The sequence below is a fragment of the Prionailurus viverrinus genome, chromosome C2 (genome assembly GCF_022837055.1).
Source record: "Prionailurus viverrinus isolate Anna chromosome C2, UM_Priviv_1.0, whole genome shotgun sequence".
Lineage (NCBI taxonomy): Eukaryota > Metazoa > Chordata > Mammalia > Carnivora > Felidae > Prionailurus > Prionailurus viverrinus.
The window spans coordinates 133,324,014-133,343,363 of NC_062569.1; the positions used below are offsets into that span (position 1 = coordinate 133,324,014).

Sequence of the window (19,350 nt, forward strand, 5' to 3'; positions counted from 1 at the left end):
TTTTGCTCTTTGTTTCTGCTCAGATTCACTTAAAAATCACCCTTTGAAAGATCCATAGCCTAGTTTTAATTGTTGTTAACTGTTTCAAATCCCTTATTATTAAATGTCATAAACTGTTCTGGATAAAGATTTTCACAGCAAAATTAATATAGATGATTTTACAATTCCCTTAAAATGGTCATGGTTGTATATATTAACAATAAAACTTTTTATTATTTCAATTTTTGTATTATTTCAATTTCAATAAAAATCACTCCTTCTCTTCTGGCTTATCTGCCCCAAAATACTTTGCTCCAGGTATACAAGAGTCATTATTGAAATAAAAATGGGTACTTTTCTAACCTAACAACTATTAAAATTGAAATAAGTCCAAAATTCAGCATTTTCTGGGTTAAATTAGTGCACTACTTCAGTATCTGCAATTCAAATAAGTCCTCTGAGAAATTGGCCTCCATAACCAGTGATGTGCTGCTGAACTGAACAGATCTCCAAAATATCCTAACAGATTTCTTTCTTTCATTGTAGAATTGTTTCCATCTGGTGCTTAGATATTAAACCTGGAATATGTAAAGGCTCTCCCCTCTCACCCTGTTTGGCTTCCAAATGCTGGCAAATAATATGCATTGTCAATGAATTGAGGATTAAAATTGTGAACTTAACTGTGTAGTTATAAGATGCACAATTTTAAATGATAGATCTTCAAAGTGGTGGATTTTTTGTCTTTTAATTCATCTTTCAAATTTGGACATTTGAAGTGTTTGTTGTTTGTAAAATATTCTAACTCAAACCTACTTTGTTTGAAAAAAATAAAAGTCTTTTTAATTTTTTTTCCAAGTTCAGAATGTTGAGAAATGAATTTATGAAGGCCAGTTTTTGTGAGTATGCATATATTCATAACAGAATGGGAGCATCTAAAAACACATGTATCTATTTGTTTAGATACATGAGTGGATAGATATTTAGATGTATACATGTAGAAGTTTCCAAGATCCTGGGTCTATGGACAACAATTTCTTCATGAGAATTTTAGGATCCTTCACAACAACAAAAAATGTCTGACTTTTAAGACTGGCAACATTTTTCATAGAATCTTAATTAGAAAGCACAGAGTTACTTCTAAGAAACGTAATTGCTTCCAGACATGTTTAAACCACTAGGGGGATGTTTATATGAAATTAGCAATAAGTCACAGGAGTGAATAAACCAGTTCTATGCACTGAATGTTGCAGTGTAAAAGCTGAGGAGCACACATGGAGAGTTATAAGAGAACCATGTGTAAGACACAATCATTATGTTCAATCTCTTCCTTCTTGTTGTTAGTCTTGCAACTTCTACCCATCCCTCTTTTATTGGCATGAATCTTCCATGTCTTCCAGAGAACACAGTTATCCAGTTCTCTTGTTCAAATCTTCACACTTCATGCCTGGCCTCCTTCACTTTCTTTTCTTTTTAATATCCCATCATAATACTTTCTTCACATTGTCTCTTATTTAATTGCTTTCTTGAATCTCTTTCTCTTAATTTGATCTGCTGGTCTCCTGGAATATTTTCTGATGCACTTCTCCATTTCACATTCATTTCATGGCTAGTTAAAAAAATAACTGAGTTCTTGGGACATCTGGATGGCTCAATCGGTTAAGCATCCAACTCTTGATTTCAGCTCAGGTCATGATCTCATGGTTTGTGAGACTGAGCTCCACATCAGGGCTCTGTGCTGATAGCATGGAGCCTGCTTGGGATTCTCTCTCTGCCCTTCCCCCACCTCTCTCTCTCTCAAAAAATAAATTTAAAAAAATGTTTAAAAGTAACTGAGCTCCTCCTGTACAGCACATGAAACTACTTACCATTTCTATTCACTGTGCTGCTCCATTTAACTGTAAAAAAATTTTTTTTGAGGAGACTCACTGGAAAGGAATTGATACTGCTTTGGAAAAGACAGTTAAGAATGTTTTGCTGAGAAGTATATAATTACTTGACTGATTCTAGCAAACATTTGTGGGAATCTTTTAAAGCAATTTTGTTCAGCTAAATCTCAGTTGGACACAGCATCTCGACCCAAAAACTTTCAAACAAAAAGATTCATTAAAATGAGCAAGAATTTTCCATAAAACTTCAAGATGCCATGCAATGAATTTCTATAGTTGCCTGCCATGCAAAATATTGTAGTATAAATTTAGAGATAACATTATAACTAATCTTCTAAAACAGACATTCTAAAAAACATATATGCTTGGGGCGACTGGGTGTCTCAGTCCGTTAAACGTCTGACTTCAGCTCAGGTCATGATCTCATGGTTCATGAGGTCAAGTCCCACATCAGGCTCTATGCTGACAGCTCAGAGCCTGGGGCCTGCATCGGATTCTGTGTCTCCCTCTCTCTCCAACGCTCCCCTGTTCACACTCTGTCTCTGTCTCAAAAATAAATAAACATTAAAAATAAATAATAAATAAATAAATAAATAAATAAGTAAGTAAAATTCCATATGCTTTATTTTTTTAAGTTTATTTATTTATTTACAGAGAGAGACAGCAGGCGAGCAGAGGAGGAGCAGAAAGAGAGGGAGAGAGAGAATCCGAAACAGACTCTGCATTGTTAGTGCAGAGCCCAATGTAGGGCTCAAACTCACTAATCATGAGATCATGACCTAAGCCAAAATCAAGAGTGGAATACTCAACCAACAGAGCCATCCAGGTGCCCCAATACTGTATATGCTTTAAAATAAAATCTGAGAAATACCCAAAACACCCATTGCAGTTGGCATCATATGAATATTATAGAAAATCACAATGTGTTCTTCTTGCTCACACAACAAACACAAAATATCTATGATAAGAAAGAATTGGGGTGCCTGCATACCTGAGTCAATTTCAGCTCAGGTCATGATCCCAGAATTGTGGGATCAAGCCCTGTATTGGGCTCCACGCCAAGCATAGAACTCACTTAAGATTCTCTCTTTCTCTCTCTCTCTCTCTCTCTCTCTCTCTGCCCCCTCCCTGCTTGCGCTAAATAAAATAAAATAAAATAAAATAAAATAAAATAAAATAATAAAATAAAATAAAATAAAATAAAATGAAGGAATTGATGTAATGGTTTTGTGTCTTTTCATCTATTCAGAAAGCAGAAAGAAAAGAGAACTTCATCTGATGAAAACTTGCATTTTCTTTTGCCTCCCTTTTCCCTTCCTCTCTCCCATCTGCCCTCCACTTCACCCTCCATCCCTTTAAGTTTTCTCCATTTGTATTACAGCGGCACAGATTCAGAGAAGGGGTGGAGTCTGGTATTTTGGGTGGTCTTAATAAACCTTTAGTCTTTGGCTAACCTCTCCTTAGACTAAAAAGTAGCCAAGAATTTCCAATATTAGGAAGAGTCACTTTGAAGAGCTATACATGTATGACGAAGTGCATGTCAATATATCTGCTCTAATTTAATAAACAAAACTGAACAACAGGGCCTTGTCAGCCAAAGCAACAACTATTTCTCCCAAACTTAAAACACATCCTTGTGTAAGTTATGGTTCTTATTTGGTTATTGTGTTCATTTATTTCAGTTTATTGTTTGACATCTCCCACCAGCTGAGCCAGGAAACTCATGGCAGTGCTTCAAAAAGTAACTCCACCCTACATTTAGTTTTTAATTTGTTCTGATTCTTTACTCTTTTAAACTCACAAAGTTTCATGGAATAAGTGCCCAAGGAAGATAGCATTTGCTTTTTATTTCTAAGCAGTTTTAGAAACCATATATAAAATCTCCCTTGCAGCTCCTCCTTTTTGTTAGAAAATTATATTAGATTCATATGTGTTTTGAGAAGTCAGTTGTATATTTTAATTAAAGGGAGAAATAAGTCCTTTCTCCTAGTGGGCTTACAAAGAATGTAGAAGTTATTTCTCCCAATAATAACTTAACAAATGATGTTTTAGTCCCCTGAATTAGGGTAAAGATGAGGGGGAACAGTCATCTGTACAGTGAGTATATATTATCATGGACTTTGAAAGTGCCTATCTTTTTGGTGCTTGGCAACACATAGTAAAAATATCCACAAGGGAAAAAAAAAGTCAATGTTATTTCAACAAAAATAGCCAAACTGTTTCCAGACAACAAAATAGCAAATCCATCTAGACTCACTGGTGCATGTCTGGACATTCCAAATGAAACCTTGCATCAAAGAGAAAATGTGAGCACTTTCCTATAATATCAATAAAAATTAAACTACAATTGGTACAACTTTTAAGAGTTACAAATTTCCACTATTCTAATCCCTAGTTCTTAAGAGCAATCTTTTTTGTTTGATTGCACTTTTGTCAGAAGAAAGAAAGAGGATATTTAAAATGAAGAATTTGTAATACAACACTGATTTCCTTTCTTAAGTGGTTGTCACTACAAAGAGCGCCAAAACTTTGTAAACTTGATCAAGCTGGTACTGGAAAATGTAAACAACACTACAAAATAATGATGAGAACATTTTATCCAGGTTAGTACAAATAGATAAGACTTGCTTTTAAATGAAAAATTCCATGGAGACTAATGTACAAAAGGAGGGAGCATTTCAAGCTCACACTAGAAAGGACATTGGCAGGGACCAATTTCATAGTATTTAGCATACCTGTCCTGGAACAAAATAGGGCTAAGCTGCTTGAGCACGCATTTGAGTCTACAAAGGAATAAGTCCAGGTATTACAAATTAATGTTTAAAGAACTACACTACCTACTTTCAACATTCTCTTTATATATTTTGAGTTCTTGAATGAGTTCTAGAAGAACTCTATAACCCAAACCATTTTCAAGATGATAATGCACAGGAAAGTCCCCATATAATCAATCCTCTCTGAATGTGCCTCTGTTCCAGAAGAATGTAAGAAATTAGGTTTCTCCAAAAAGTGAGAAACCTAATTTCAATGATGATGACTCTTCCTTATTTTCAGTTGAAAAAGGGAAAAAAACTAACTTTGAATTTGAAGTTTTACAAGTCTACATTTTGAGAATATCTTTTTATCCTGAGAATACTTAGAAGAATGTTAATAGTTACTTGCTAACTAATTTGGATATAAATTAAAAAAATAAAGTTAAAAAAACAGTTAATAGTTACTAATGTTGACTCTATTTCAATATGGTAGACCGAGCATATGCATCTAATTACAATATTTTCTGGAACCCTACTAAAACTATAGTAAAGCATGCTTTTAGTGAAGTATTTTTTAAATAAAAACCACTTTATTGAGCTATGACTGACATACAAAAAGTTGCACATATTTAATACATACTACTTTATGAGTTTGAAGATGAACATATGCCCATGAAGTCATCACCATAATCAATCTCATAAACATATCATCACCTCCAAAAGTTGCCTCCCACCCTACTTATTTATTCGTGTGTGTATGTGTGTGATAAGAAGGTTTAATATCCAGGAAATGCAAATCAAAACCATAATGAAATAACACCTCATACCCATTAGTATGGCTATTATCAAAATAACAAAAGATAACAAGTGTTGATGAGGATGTGGTGAAAGGGAACTCTTGTACACTGTTAATGGTAATGTAAATTGGTACAGCCTTTAGGGAAAACAGTATGGAGTTTCCTCAGAAAAATGAAAAAACAGAATTACCATATGATCCATCAATCCTATTTCTATGTATATACTCAAAGGAAATAAAATCACTATCTTGAAGAGATATTTACACTCTCATGTTTGTTGCAGCATTATTCACAGTAGCCCTATGGAAACAACCTATATAGCTATTAACGGAGGAATGGATAAAGAAAAATGTGGTATGTTTATACAGTGTGATGTTAATTCTGCCTTAAAACGGAAGGAAACCCTGCCATTTGTGACCACATAAAAGAACGTTAAGGACATTATGCTAAGTGAAATAAACCAGACAGAAATAGACAAATGCTGCATGATCTCACATATATGTGAAATCGAAAACGGCCAAACTCATAAAAGCAGAGAGTAAAATGGTAGTTATCAAGGGTTGGGGATGTGGGGGTAAATGGGAAGATGTTGGTCAAAGGGTACAAACTCTCAGCTATAAGATGAAGAAGTTCTGGAGACCCAATGTACAGCATGGATACTATAATTAGTGGTAATGTGTTGTGTATTTGAAACTTGCTAAGATTTGTTACCCAAAAAAGGGGATAACTAAAAGAATGAACTGTTACTACAAATATATTCCATGTATCCATAAGTTAAGACAAGGAAGATTTTTTTAAACCCAAATCAAACTTTAAAGATAAAAATTATATGATGGATATGTTAATTAACTTGATTACAATAATCATTTCACAGTGTATATATATGTATCCAATCACATTGGATATCTTAAATATGTATAGTTCTTATAAGTCAATAATACCTCAATAAAACTGAAAAACAATTACCAGGCACTGAAAAACTAGGAAAATATGAGTCACACTGAGAAAATAAATAAATCAATATAAACTGAACCAGAGCCACTGTTAGAATTAGGAGACAAATACATTAGAACTGTTATTACAAGTGTGCTGGGTGGCTCAGTCATGATCGGCTCAGGTCATGATCTCACGGTTTGTGGGTTCAAGCCCCCCATTGGCCTCTATGCTGACAGCTCAGAGCCTGGAGCCTGCTTTGGATTCTGTGTCTCCCTCTCTCTCTCTCTCTGCCCTACCCCCGCCTGTGCGCTCGCTCTCTTTCTGTCTCTCAAAAATAAAATAAACTTAAAAAAGAACTGTCGTTATAAATATATTGCACATATTCAAAAATTAAGACACGAAAATTGTTTTTTAAACCCAAATCATGGCTTAGTCAGTTAAGTGTCCAACTTCAGCTCAGGCCATGATCTCATGGTTCGTGGGTTCTAGCCCCGAGCCAGGCGCTGTGCTGACAGTGCAGAGCCTGGAGCCTGCTTGGGATTCTGTGTCTCCCTCTCTCTCTGCCCCTCCCTCGCTCATACAGTGTCTCTATCCCTCAAAAATAAACATTAAAATTTTTTTAAATTAAATTGAAAGAATCTCTAATATTTAAAAACTAAGAAACATAATTTTAAATAACCCACAGGTCAAAAAAAAAGTAGAAAGAAAAATTAGAATGTATTTTGAACAGAATGAAAATACAATCAATTATTATGGGTTAAATTGTTTTCCTCTAAAATTATATTCAAGTTCTAAACCCCCAGCATCTCTGAATGTGACCTTATTTGAGAATAGAGTCATTACAGGTATAATTAGTTAACTCAAAATGAGATAATACTGGATATTATAATATTAAACTGGATAATACTGGATAATACTGGATAAGGTGGGCCCTAACCCAATATGACTAGTGCCCTTACAAGAAGAGAAGAGACACACGAAGAAAAGACATCACACGATGACAGGCACAGAGACCAGTATAATGCACCCGCAAGCCAACGTACACAAAGGATCACTGCTATCATCAGAATCCAGGAAGGGGTAAGGAGGACTGTACCAAGAGTCCCACAGGGAGCATGGTCTTGCTGACACCTTGATTCATGACATCTAGCCTCAAGAACTGTGAGAGAATAAAATTTCTTTTGTTTTAAGTCACCCAGTTTATAACACTTTGGTACGGCAGCCCTATAAAACTAATATGACATATCAAAACGTGTGGGATGCCACTAAAAAACAGTACCTAGGGAGAAATTTAAAGCACTTATTGCTTAATACTGAAAAATGAGAATCATCTCAAGTCAATGACATCAGCTTCCAAAGTAGAAAAAAGAAATACAATAAACTTCAGAGCCTAAATTATCTAGAAATCAGAATTAAAAACAAAAACAAAAAAACAATGAAACCAAAAACTGGTTCTTTAATAACAAAGATAAAATTGACATACATTCTAAGCAGTCTATTAGGAGAGAATAAAGGAGAGTAGACACTAGTTCTCCCAATATCAGGAGTAAGGGAAGTAACATAACTATAGATTCTAAGAATATTTAAAAGATAATAAAGGAACATTTTGAACATCTTTATGGCAATAAATTTGGCAACTTAGAGCAAATGGACAAATTCCTCGAAAGCCACAACTTCTAATGGCCACACAAGATATAAAAGTTTTATCTATGAAAAATATTAATTGTAGTTAACTTTCCCACAAAACAAAAATTCCAGGCACAAATAGTTTTACAGATCATTTCTCCCAAAATTCAAGGAAAAAATAATACCATTTCCGCACATATGCTCCTAAAAAGTTAAAAAGAAATAAATAATTCACAGACAATTATATAATGCCAGATTCACCCTGACATCAACACCAGACAGGGACAGCATGCTTTCCCGCTCCCGAGCCTCAGCCATCTCTGCCACGCCCAGTCACATGCTCTTCAGCGGCAGCTCACACTAGGACCTGTTCCTGTGTGTGGCTGACTGGCTGGGCCTGAAGCTGGGCAAGGTGGTCACTAAGAAGTTCAGCAACCAGGATACCAGAGTCAAGATCGGTGAAAGCGTGAAGCCAAAGATGTCTATAACATCCAGGGTGGTGTGGAGAAATCGACAGCCTGATGGAGCTCCTCATCGTGATCAACGCCTGCAAGATCACGTCGTCCATCATCCAGGGTAACTGCCATGACCCCAGGTTTTCCATACTCTCGACAAGGTAAAAAGGACAAGAGCCATGTTCTGATGTCTGTGAAACTTGTGGCATATATGCTCTTGGTTGCTGGGGCAGACCACATCCTCACCATGGACCTGCATGCCTCTCAGACCCAGTGAGTCTTTGACATTCCAGTGGATAATCTGTACGCGGAGCCTGTAGTCCTGCAGTGGATTCAGGAGAACACCGCCAAGTGGAGGAACTGTATTATCGGTTCACCTGATGCCAGAGGAGGTAAAAGGGTCACATCAATTGCAGACAAGGTAAATGTGGAATTTGCCTTGATTCACAAATAGAAAAAGAATGCAAATGAAGTAGACTGGATGGTTGCTGTGGGCCACATGAAGGACCACATGGCTATCTTTGTGGACAACATGGCTGACATGCGTGGCACTATCTGCTGTGCTTCCAACCAGCTACTCTCAGCAGAAGCCACCAAAATTTATGCTATCCTTTACCCACAGGATCTTCTCTGGGCCAGCTATTTCCAGAATAATGCTGCCTTTGAAGCTGTTGTCACAAACACCATTCCATATGGGGTCAAAAGGAGACACTGTTCCAAGATTCAGGTTATTGATATCTTGATGATCTTGGCTGAGGTAATCCAAAGGGCACACAATGGTGAATCTGTGTTTTACCTGTTCAGCCACATACCACTATAGATCCCAGATGTAAGGTATGAATGAAGCCTACTTTGGCCTCTGAATTGCCAGAGTTTTTCTGACTTTTTAGTTTCAGGACTCAGCAATTATAGGATAATGCAAAAGCACCCAATCTTTGTATACTCCAAGACCCATTGTTTCCCTCTCCTCAAGCTCAAGTCCATTTATTTTCAGTTTGAGGGGAGGGCAGTGGTTATTTGATTTTTCTAAGTGACCTGCTGTTAGTGATACATGTTTCATCATCCTGACTTGTCGGATACGTGACCTTTTTCTTTGTTTTATCAGTACTTTGAGGCCACAAGTTTCAAGTATATAATTACATTGCAGAAGTTCATAGTTTATATATTCTGAAGGTGCCAGAGATGACTTCAGATTAAAGCTTTCGGTGTAAATAATAATGTCAATGGACATTTGGGTAAAACCCTGTATACAGAACTATACTGAGTGAACCTTGGAAAATTTATAATACCCTGAATTTTGAATTTTTTTTTCAGTAACCAGGTTTCAAATAAACCATTGTGGTTATTGTGCTTAATCTGACCAAATTTTATGTGGCTTTAAGATGGCCACTGACATGTTTACTTTCTGATAAACAATAGACATATCAGAGGCAATGTAGTTCATTATTTTTTTTTACTGCAACTTCTAAAAAATATAACTATTACTCACCTGAAATGTCATGTTCTAAAATTTCAAAATTATCTTTAGCAATAGACTGACTGAGAAAATGTTTAGAGAAAGACTCTGCAGGCTCACTGGTCCATTCATGCTGTGCTCTGACTATCCCAGGAAGACAGCTCTTTGAGTGGCTCCTCCTGTCCTGCCATCTAGTTTTATGGCCTATTTTTAGCTCTAGCCTTTACTTTGCCTTTTTTGCAATAATTTCACGTTGTGGATTTCCACCAAAATAAAGACTCCCCTAAATCCCCTCAAGTTTACTAGTCTGATCATTATTTTGATTTGGACATAATAAAAAGTGAATTTTTGTGAGTGCCACCTAAATCATATTTAAACATTATTTCTTTAGTTTTGATTTCACATTCTTTTGCCTTTTGTAATCAGAAGTAGCAAGTCTCTTAGGCAACTGATTATTTTATTTTTTTTAATTTTTTTTATTTTTTTATATATATTTTTTTAATATATGAAATTTATTGTCAAATTGGTTTCCATACAACACCCAGTGCTCATCCCAAAAGGTGCCCTCCTCAATACCCATCACCCACCCTCCCCTCCCTCCCACCCCCCATCAACCCTGTTTGTTCTCAGTTTTTAACAGTCTCTTATGTTTTGGCTCTCTCCCACTCTAACCTCTTTTTTTTTTTTTTCTTCCCTTCCCCCATGGGTTTCTGTTAAGTTTCTTAGGATCCACATAAGAGTGAAACCATATGGTATCTGTCTTTCTCTGTATGGCTTATTTCTTTTTTTTTTTCAACGTTTATTTATTTTTGGGACAGAGAGAGACAGAGCATGAACGGGGGAGGGGCAGAGAGAGGGAGACACAGAATCGGAAACAGGCTCCAGGCTCCGAGCCATCAGCCCAGAGCCTGACGCGGGGCTCGAACTCACGGACCACGAGATCGTGACCTGGCTGAAGTCGGACGCTTAACCGACTGCACCACCCAGGCGCCCCTGTATGGCTTATTTCACTTAGCATCACACTCTCCAGTTCCATCCACATTGCTACAAAAGGCCATATTTCATTCTTTCTCATTGCCACGTAGTATTCCATTGTGTATATAAACCACAATTTCTTTATCCATTCATCAGTTGATCGGCAACTGATTATTTTAAGTAAAACTGTTAGATGAAAAACGTGGGCAAGTCAGGCCTATGAAAAAAGTACAAATCAGTAAGCATTAATTTTTGATCCATTAAGATAATGTTCAAATGGGGCCCAAGAGTAATCATGGAAGCCAAGAATGCTTTCTCCACAAGACGGCCCTTGACAACACCCTCCACAGGGAGGTGCATTCCTGCCTGTGGCAGAAGGCAAGCGCTGGCTCCCTGTGAGCTTTGTTATACACACACTTGTGTGCAAACAACTGAGTTCTTCAGCCCCCAAAGAAGAGAATTTGTCTACAGAAGACAAAGCCTTAGAATAATAATCTCTCCCTTCTGCTGACTCTTAAAACTTGAAGAGAGGAAATTCTCTGATCTACATTCTGCAGGTAGAAAAATCAAATCTTTAAGTCATTAGCAAATTTCAATGGCAATCTTTAAGGTTTCAAACTTCACCACAGCAGAGGTTGAAGTTAAAAGTTCATTTCAGTCACTGCAGAAACTAGCATTTTGCTATACCTTAAAATGACTTTTGAGGAAAAAAAATGGCATTATGTAGCTTTGTAGAGCCCCCTATGCAATATAGATTGTCTATACCTACAAAGAGTTGACTTAAGATATATAAAGAGCCTATTTAGATATAACTTTTTCCTTTCAATAAATGAGTGATATCTCTTTCTTGGAATTTCTATACATAGACAAATGAAAATGTAGCTATGAACACACATAGGAAGACAGTCTTGGCACACATGTTCACATGACTCATAGAAGTTTACTTAAAGGTAATCATTTCAAGTTAAGATTGATTCTAAGATACAGAGCTAGTTTTAAAATAATCTTCAGATAAAAAATTGAAAAATCTATTGTCATTTTCTGAATTAAGAACTGATTGTTTCTATAATTTAACCTTAAATTTTATTACTTTCAAGGATTTCTGATATATTAACTAATTAGACTAGACTTGGCCATACACAGTGGCAGTGCAGACCTTAACTATCTGATGGTTTCACTTCAAGAAAGATGATGAAGGTGGCCCTACGAGCAGCGCAGTCCCAGAACTTGCATATCCCTTGCTGCTTGTATGGAAACATTTAAGTGAAACCACCAAATACATTAGTCTCACCCAACTCCGCTATATGGGGTTGGATTCATGTACATCCAGTCAAAAAGGGGAGCCAGAGAAATACAAATATACCAAAGCTGCTCATCTTCCAACTTAAATTATACTAATCAACTTACAGATATTCATATTAGAACTTTGCTTTTTAGATGTCAACTAGATTCAGAAATAGATAATTTTCAGTGCTTGTATTAGTTTAGGATATAGGCTTTGGGGGCACCTGGATTAAGCATCCAACTTCAGCTCAGGTCATAATCTCAGCATTCACGAGTCCAAGCCCCATATCAGGTTCTCTGCAGTCAGCACAGAGCCCACTTCAGATTCTCTGTCTGACTCTCTTTCTCTGCCTCTCTCTCTCTCTCCTTCCCTCAATATTAAGCAATTAAAAAAAAGAATATAGCTTTTAAGATTGTCTAACACTGTACTAACACATTTAAATAAAATCGTGTTACTTCTTTCATTAAAAAAAAAAAACACATTAAAAGAAAATAAAACTACCCAATATCCCTTGTTAATTTGGATTTTAAAAATTCTAATCAAATTTTAGGGAAAAAAGCTGTCACTATATAAAAATGATAATACATTATGTTCAAGAAGCGTTCATTAAAGAAATGCAAGATTAGTTTAATATCTGAAAGCAAATCAATGTAATGCAACACATTAAACTAAAAAACACAAACTCAATACATGTAGAAAAAATCATTTGAAGAGATCCAATTTCTATTCCTAATAAAAACTTGTAGAAAACAAGTAATAGAAGGAAACTTTCTCAACCTGATAAAGAGAATCTATGAAAAATTTAAGCTAACATCACACTTAATTGTGGCAAAATGAATGCTACACCCCAAATTAGGGACAAGACAAGGGTGTCCACTCCCACTTCTTCTATTCAATATTGTACTAGAGTTTCTAGCCATGGCAGTTAGGCAAGAAAGGGAAATAAAAGCCATCCAGATTATAAAGGAGGAAGGAAAACTATCTTTATTCACAATGTAATTGTTTAGAAAATCCTTTGAAATAGAAGATGGCGATGCAGAAAGACCCTAAACTCATTCTTTCCCATGGACACACTGAATCCACAACTACATGTGGAACAATACCCTCTGAAAAAAAGACCTGAAAACTGGCTGAACAGTTGCCTCACATCAAATGAGAAAAGGGCCATATCAAGGTGGATAGGAGAGGCTAAGACATGCCAAAAATTTACTGCCCCTGGCATGGTAAACCACAATTGAGAGGGATCTCACAAATCGAGCTTCTCCCAGAGGAATGAAAGTTTGTAACCCACATCAAGCACTCCAATCCTAAAGACCTGTACCTGAGAGACAAGCTCCTAAAATAGCTGCCTTTGAAAACCAACAAGGCTTGCATTCACAAAACCTGGGAGTCTGTAGCAAACTGAAAGACTGGTCTTAAAAGACTCATATACTCACTTGATCCAGGGCCCAGTGCAAAGGCAGCAGTTTGGAAAGCACCCAGATTAATCTGTTAATCTCCAAGCATCAACTGAAAGGACAGAGACCTGTTGGGAATCTCTCCAAGGATGGAGACACTGGTGGGCACCATTTTTGCACTCTCCCTCTCCCTTGCGATAGCCAGTGGGCACATGCCATCTCTTCTCCCCCTGCCTCACTAAAAGTGGGGGGCATGCAACATCCCTGCACTTGCTCTCTGCCTTGCTAAAGCTGACAGATGCATGCCATACCTGTTTTCTCTCTGCCATGATCCACAGTACCCGTGTCTCCTGGAGGGGAACTTTTACATACATCTAATGTCCTAGTATTTTTTTACATCTTGTATCCAAGTTTTTACAATGGAAGCCGAGGAGATGCCTCTTGAGCACTTGGCTCTGGAGGCTACAGTGGCTTGCATTCTTGAGTCCCAAGGGACTATAACAATCAGAGAGGCAGAGTACCACCTCCAGGGCAGTATTCAGATCAAAAACTGAAACACTCCATCTTTCTGAGAAGGGGGCCTATTTGCCTGCCCAGGAGCACTGGCCTGATGAGCAGGCTCCTGGTCTGGCAAACTCTTAGAGGCCTACCGAGGTACTCTAAGGGAACGGGGCCAAGGGATGCAGGCCTCTGCCTCACGCCAGCTTGCCAATATCCCCAAGAAGGAGTTTGTACTCTTGTCTGGCACCTTGATTTTTGCAGTTGCTGCCAAGGAACATCTCTTCATCACCTGACTCTGAAGGCCAGCAGATCTTACATTTATGCATCCCACAAGACTATAACCAACAAAGTAAGAGTTTTCAAATAGCTACCACCCTCAGCACACAGCAAGAAGCAATAGACCAGGAGCTGAGTCTCTCCACAAAAAGTACCTATAAGCTTATCACCATAGCTACAGCCTAAAAAGTAGGCTTCTAATTAAATACATATCTAAGAGTTGACTGTAAACCTTTCAAGAGAGAAGACGGGCCCTATCTGCATGCTCCCCCTCTACCACATTCCAGAACACCAATGTCACTTGGAAGGGAGTTCTTATTTGTGTTTGGTATCCCAGGTTTTACATTTGGTACCCCAATATTTGCAGCTGCCACACAGAAATGCTCCTGGATCACCAAGACAGCTTGAGTCCCTGGGATCCATGGGACTATAACAATCGGAGAGACAGTTCTTGGCAGGCCACCACCCGCAGAGCACTGCACAGCCAGCACACTAAAACACACTCCCAGACTTTCTCTGTAACAGGCCTATTTATTATCCTGGAGCTTTAGCCTGAGGGGCAGGTTTCAAGATTTCCTTGAGGCTATACTCTCAGGGAATGCAGGTGAGGGGACATCATTTTTATACTTTCCCTCTGCCTTATTACAGTTCACCTGTACCTCCCAGAAAGGGGCTTATACCCTCCTCTGGAGCCCAATTTTTGCAACAGTTGCAAAGGGGACAACACCTGACTTCCTAGTCTAGAAGCCAGCAGGATCTACAATGGCAGTCCCACAGGACTGTACATATTACATACTAAAAGCTGCTGCCTAAGGGTCTGGCTTCCAATCAGCCTTAAACTAGATGCTGGCACATTCTCAACAACTGAAGCTATTAAAAATAAATCAGGCTGCTTGGACAAAGACAAAGACTCAAGAAACAATCAAAAGCTAGGACAAAGTTAAACAATAAGGTTCATCTTCTACAGGAGTACATTCCTGAAAGACTGGGAGAAATAGCTGTTTCACCTAATACAGAGGGAAAAAAACACAAAAAAAGAGTCAAGTAAAATGAAGAAACAGAGAAATATGTTCTGAACAAAAGAACAAGATAAAACCTCAGGTAAAAAAAAACTTAATGAAACATAGATAAGTAATTCACCTAAGAGTTCAAAGTAACAGTCATAAAGATGCTCACCAAACTTGGAAGAAGAATGGATAAACAGTGAGAACTTCAACAAAAAGCAGAAAATAGCAAACTGGTGCAGACACTCTGGAGAACAAAATGGAGGTTCCTCCAAAAGTTAAAAATACAACTACTCTATGATCCAGCAATTGCATTAATAGACATTTATCCAAAGGATACAGAAATACAGATTTGAAGGGGTACATGCACCCCAATGTTTATGGTGGCATTATCAACAATAGCCAAACTATGGAGAGAGCCCAAATAAAGATGTGGTGTGTGTGTGTGTGTGTATATATATATATATATATATATATATATATATGTATATGCGTGTGTGTGTGTATACATACATATATATACAATATGTGTGTATATATGTATATATACACATATATACACAAAATAGACTATCACTCGCCTGTCAAAAAGAAGAAAGAATGAAGTCTTGCCATTTGTAACACCATGGATGGAGCTAGAGTATATTATGCTGAGCAAAATAAGTCAGAGAAAATCAAATATGATTTCACTCATATGTGTTAAGAAACAAAACAGATGAACATATTGCAAGGTGGGGGAGAGAGGGGAAAAAAAAGCCATGAGAGACTCTTAAAGTTATAGAACAAACTGAGAGTTGATGGAGGGAGGTGGCTAGGGGATGAGCTACATGAGTGATGGGTATTCAGGAGGGCACTTATTACGATGAGCAATGGATGTTGTCTGTAAGTAATAAATCAATGAATTCTGCTCCTGAAACCAATATTACACTACATGTCAACTAACTAGAATTTAAGTAAAAATTTGAAAAGAAAAAAGATAGGAAATATAATGAACACATCAAACAGAACTCACAGAGCTAAACAATATAATAACTGAATTGAAAAATACACTAGAGAGATTCAATAGATTACTTAAAGCAGAAGAAAGGATCAGTGATCTCAAAGACAGGGCAGTGGAACTCATCTAAACAGAACAGCAAAAAGAAACAAATAATTTTAAAAAGTGAAGATATCAATATCAAGCTGAACAACATTCACATTATCAGGGTCCCAGAAGGAGAAGAGAAAGAGACAAAAAATTTACTTGAATAAATAATGGCTGAAAACTTCTTCAACCTGGGGCAGGGACCAAACACTTCAGAAAGCAAAGGAAGTTCCAGATAAGATGAACCCAAAGAAATCTACAGCATGACATTTTACAATTAAAATGTCAAAAGTGAGAGCAAGAGAAAAACAATGTTTTAGTTACAAAATAACCCCCAAAAGGCTATCAGATTTTTCACAGAAATTTTTCAGGCCAGAAGGAGGTGGCATGAAATACTCAAAGCACTGAAATGAAAAAACTTGCAACCAAGAATACTCAACCCGGCAAAACTGTCATTCAGAATTGAAGGGGAAATAAAGTTTTCTAGACAAGCAAAAACTGAAGAAGTTCATCACCACTAAACCAGCCTTACAAGAAATCCAAAGGGAACTTTTTAAAAATGAAAACAAAGGGCTTTAATTAGTAATAAGAAAATATGTGAAAATATAAATCACACGGGTAAAAGGTAAATATACAGTAAAGAAGGTGGTTTAATCACATATAAAGCTAATAAGAAGGTTGAAAGACAAAATTAGTAAAATTATAACTACAATAATTAGTTAAAAATACATGTAATATGTAAAAATGTGGCATCAAAAACATAAAAGAATAAAAATGTAGAGTTTTAGAATGTGTTCAACTTGTTATCAACGTAAAATAGACTGTTATAGAGTTTGTTACATGAAAGAATTATGGTAGCCAAGAGCAAAAACATACATTAGATACACAAAAAATAATGAAAAAGAAATCTAACCATGACACTAATGAAAGTCATCAAACTCTAACAGAAGAGAACAAGAGAAGAAGGAACAGAGATGAACTACAAGACAGTAACAAAAAAAGTTAGCAAAATAGCAATAAGTACATGCCTATCAATACTTACTTTAAATGTAAATGAATGAAATACCCCAATCAAAAAGACAAACTATAGCTAAATGGATTAAAAAAAAAAAAAAAAGACCCTGCGCTATGCTATCTACAAAAGACTCACTCCAAATGTAAGGATTCAAACAGATTAAAAATTAGGGGTGAAAAAATATATTCCATGTAAATGAAAACAAAAAGAAAGCTAAGATAACTAAACTTATATCAGACAAAATAGACTTTAAAACAAAATCTATAATGTAAGACAAAAAGCATTACATAATGATAAAGGGGTCAAACCAACAAGAGAATATAACATTTATGAATATTTATACACCCAAAAGAAGACCACCAAAATATATAATGCAAATATTAGCAGACCTAAAGGGAGAGGTGGACAGCAATATAATAATAGTTGGGGTCTTTACACCCCACTTACATCAATGGGTTGATCATCCAGACAGAAAATCAACAAGGAAACATCAGCCTTAAACAACACACTAGACTAGATGTACATAATAGATATATACAGAACATTCCATCCAAAAGCAGCAGAATACACATTATTCTCAATTCCAAATAGAACAGTCTCAGGATAGATCATACGTTAGGCTACAAAACAAGACTTAGTAAATTTAAGAAAACTGAAATCATATCAAACAACTTTTCCAAAAATAATGGTATAAAACTAGAAATCAATTACAAAAAAGAAACTGGAAAAACCACAAATATATGGAGATTTGATCAACATGCTACTGAACAGTAAAGAAATGAAAGGAGAAACCAAAAAATATCTTGAGAAAAACACAACATACCAAAAGTTATAGGATACAGCAAAAGCAGTTTTAGAGGGAAGTTCAGAGCAATACAGGTCTACCTCAAGAAAAAAGAATCTCAAATAAATAATCTAATTGTACATTCCAAGGAACTAGAAAAAGAATGAAGCCCAAAGTTATTAGAAGGAAAGAAATAACAAGGATCAAAGCAGAAATAAATGAAATACAGAATAAAAAGACAACAGAACAATCAATGAAGCCAACAGCTGATTCCATGAAACATAAACAAAACTGGCAAAACTTTACATAGACTAAGGGGGAAAAATGTAGATGACATGATTTTATTTTTTTTATTTTTTTATTTTTAAATTTACATCCAAGTTAGCATATAATGCCACAATGATTTCAGGAGTAGATTCCTTAATGCCCCTTACCCATTTAGCCCACCCCCCCCACAACCCCTCCAGCAACCCTCTGTTCTCTATATTTAAGAGTCTCTTATGTTTTGTCCCCTTCCATGTTTTTATATTATTTTTGCTTCCCTTCCCTTATGTTCATCTGTTTTGTATCTTAAAATCCTCATATGAGTGAAGGATGACATGATTTTATATACAGAAATTTCTAAAGACTCCACCAAGAAACAGAATAAATAAATGCAATAAATTTGTAGGATACAAAATCAATATACAAAATATGTTACATTTATATACACTAAAAATAAACTATGAAAAGGGGAAAGTAAGAAAATAATTCCACTGGCAATTATACGTAAAAGAATAAAATACCTATCAATAAATTTAACTAAGGAGGTAAAATATCTGAACACTAAAAATATATAAAATACTAATGAAAGAATTTAGGAGGTGGGGGGTGGGGAGCACAAATGAATGGGAAGATACTCCATGCTAATGGGTTGGAAGAATTAAAAAGATCACTCATCATGAACAGGTGGGATTTATGCCCAGGATATAAGGATGGTTCAATATTCACAAATCAATCAATATCATACACCACATCAACAAAACAAAGCACAAAAATCATATGATCAAGGGTGCCTGCGTGGCAGTCAGGTGGCAGTCAGTCAGTTGAGCATCTGACTTTTGATTTTGGCTCACTTCATGATCTCACAATTCATGGGATC

At 36.4% G+C, this 19,350-nt stretch overlaps 1 pseudogene; it reads left to right on the forward strand.

Moving 5' to 3' along the window:
• The first annotated feature begins 8,266 nt into the window (after positions 1–8,266).
• Positions 8,267–9,252, forward strand: LOC125174531 (ribose-phosphate pyrophosphokinase 2-like; annotated as a pseudogene).
• Positions 9,253–19,350: the final 10,098 nt, after the last annotated feature.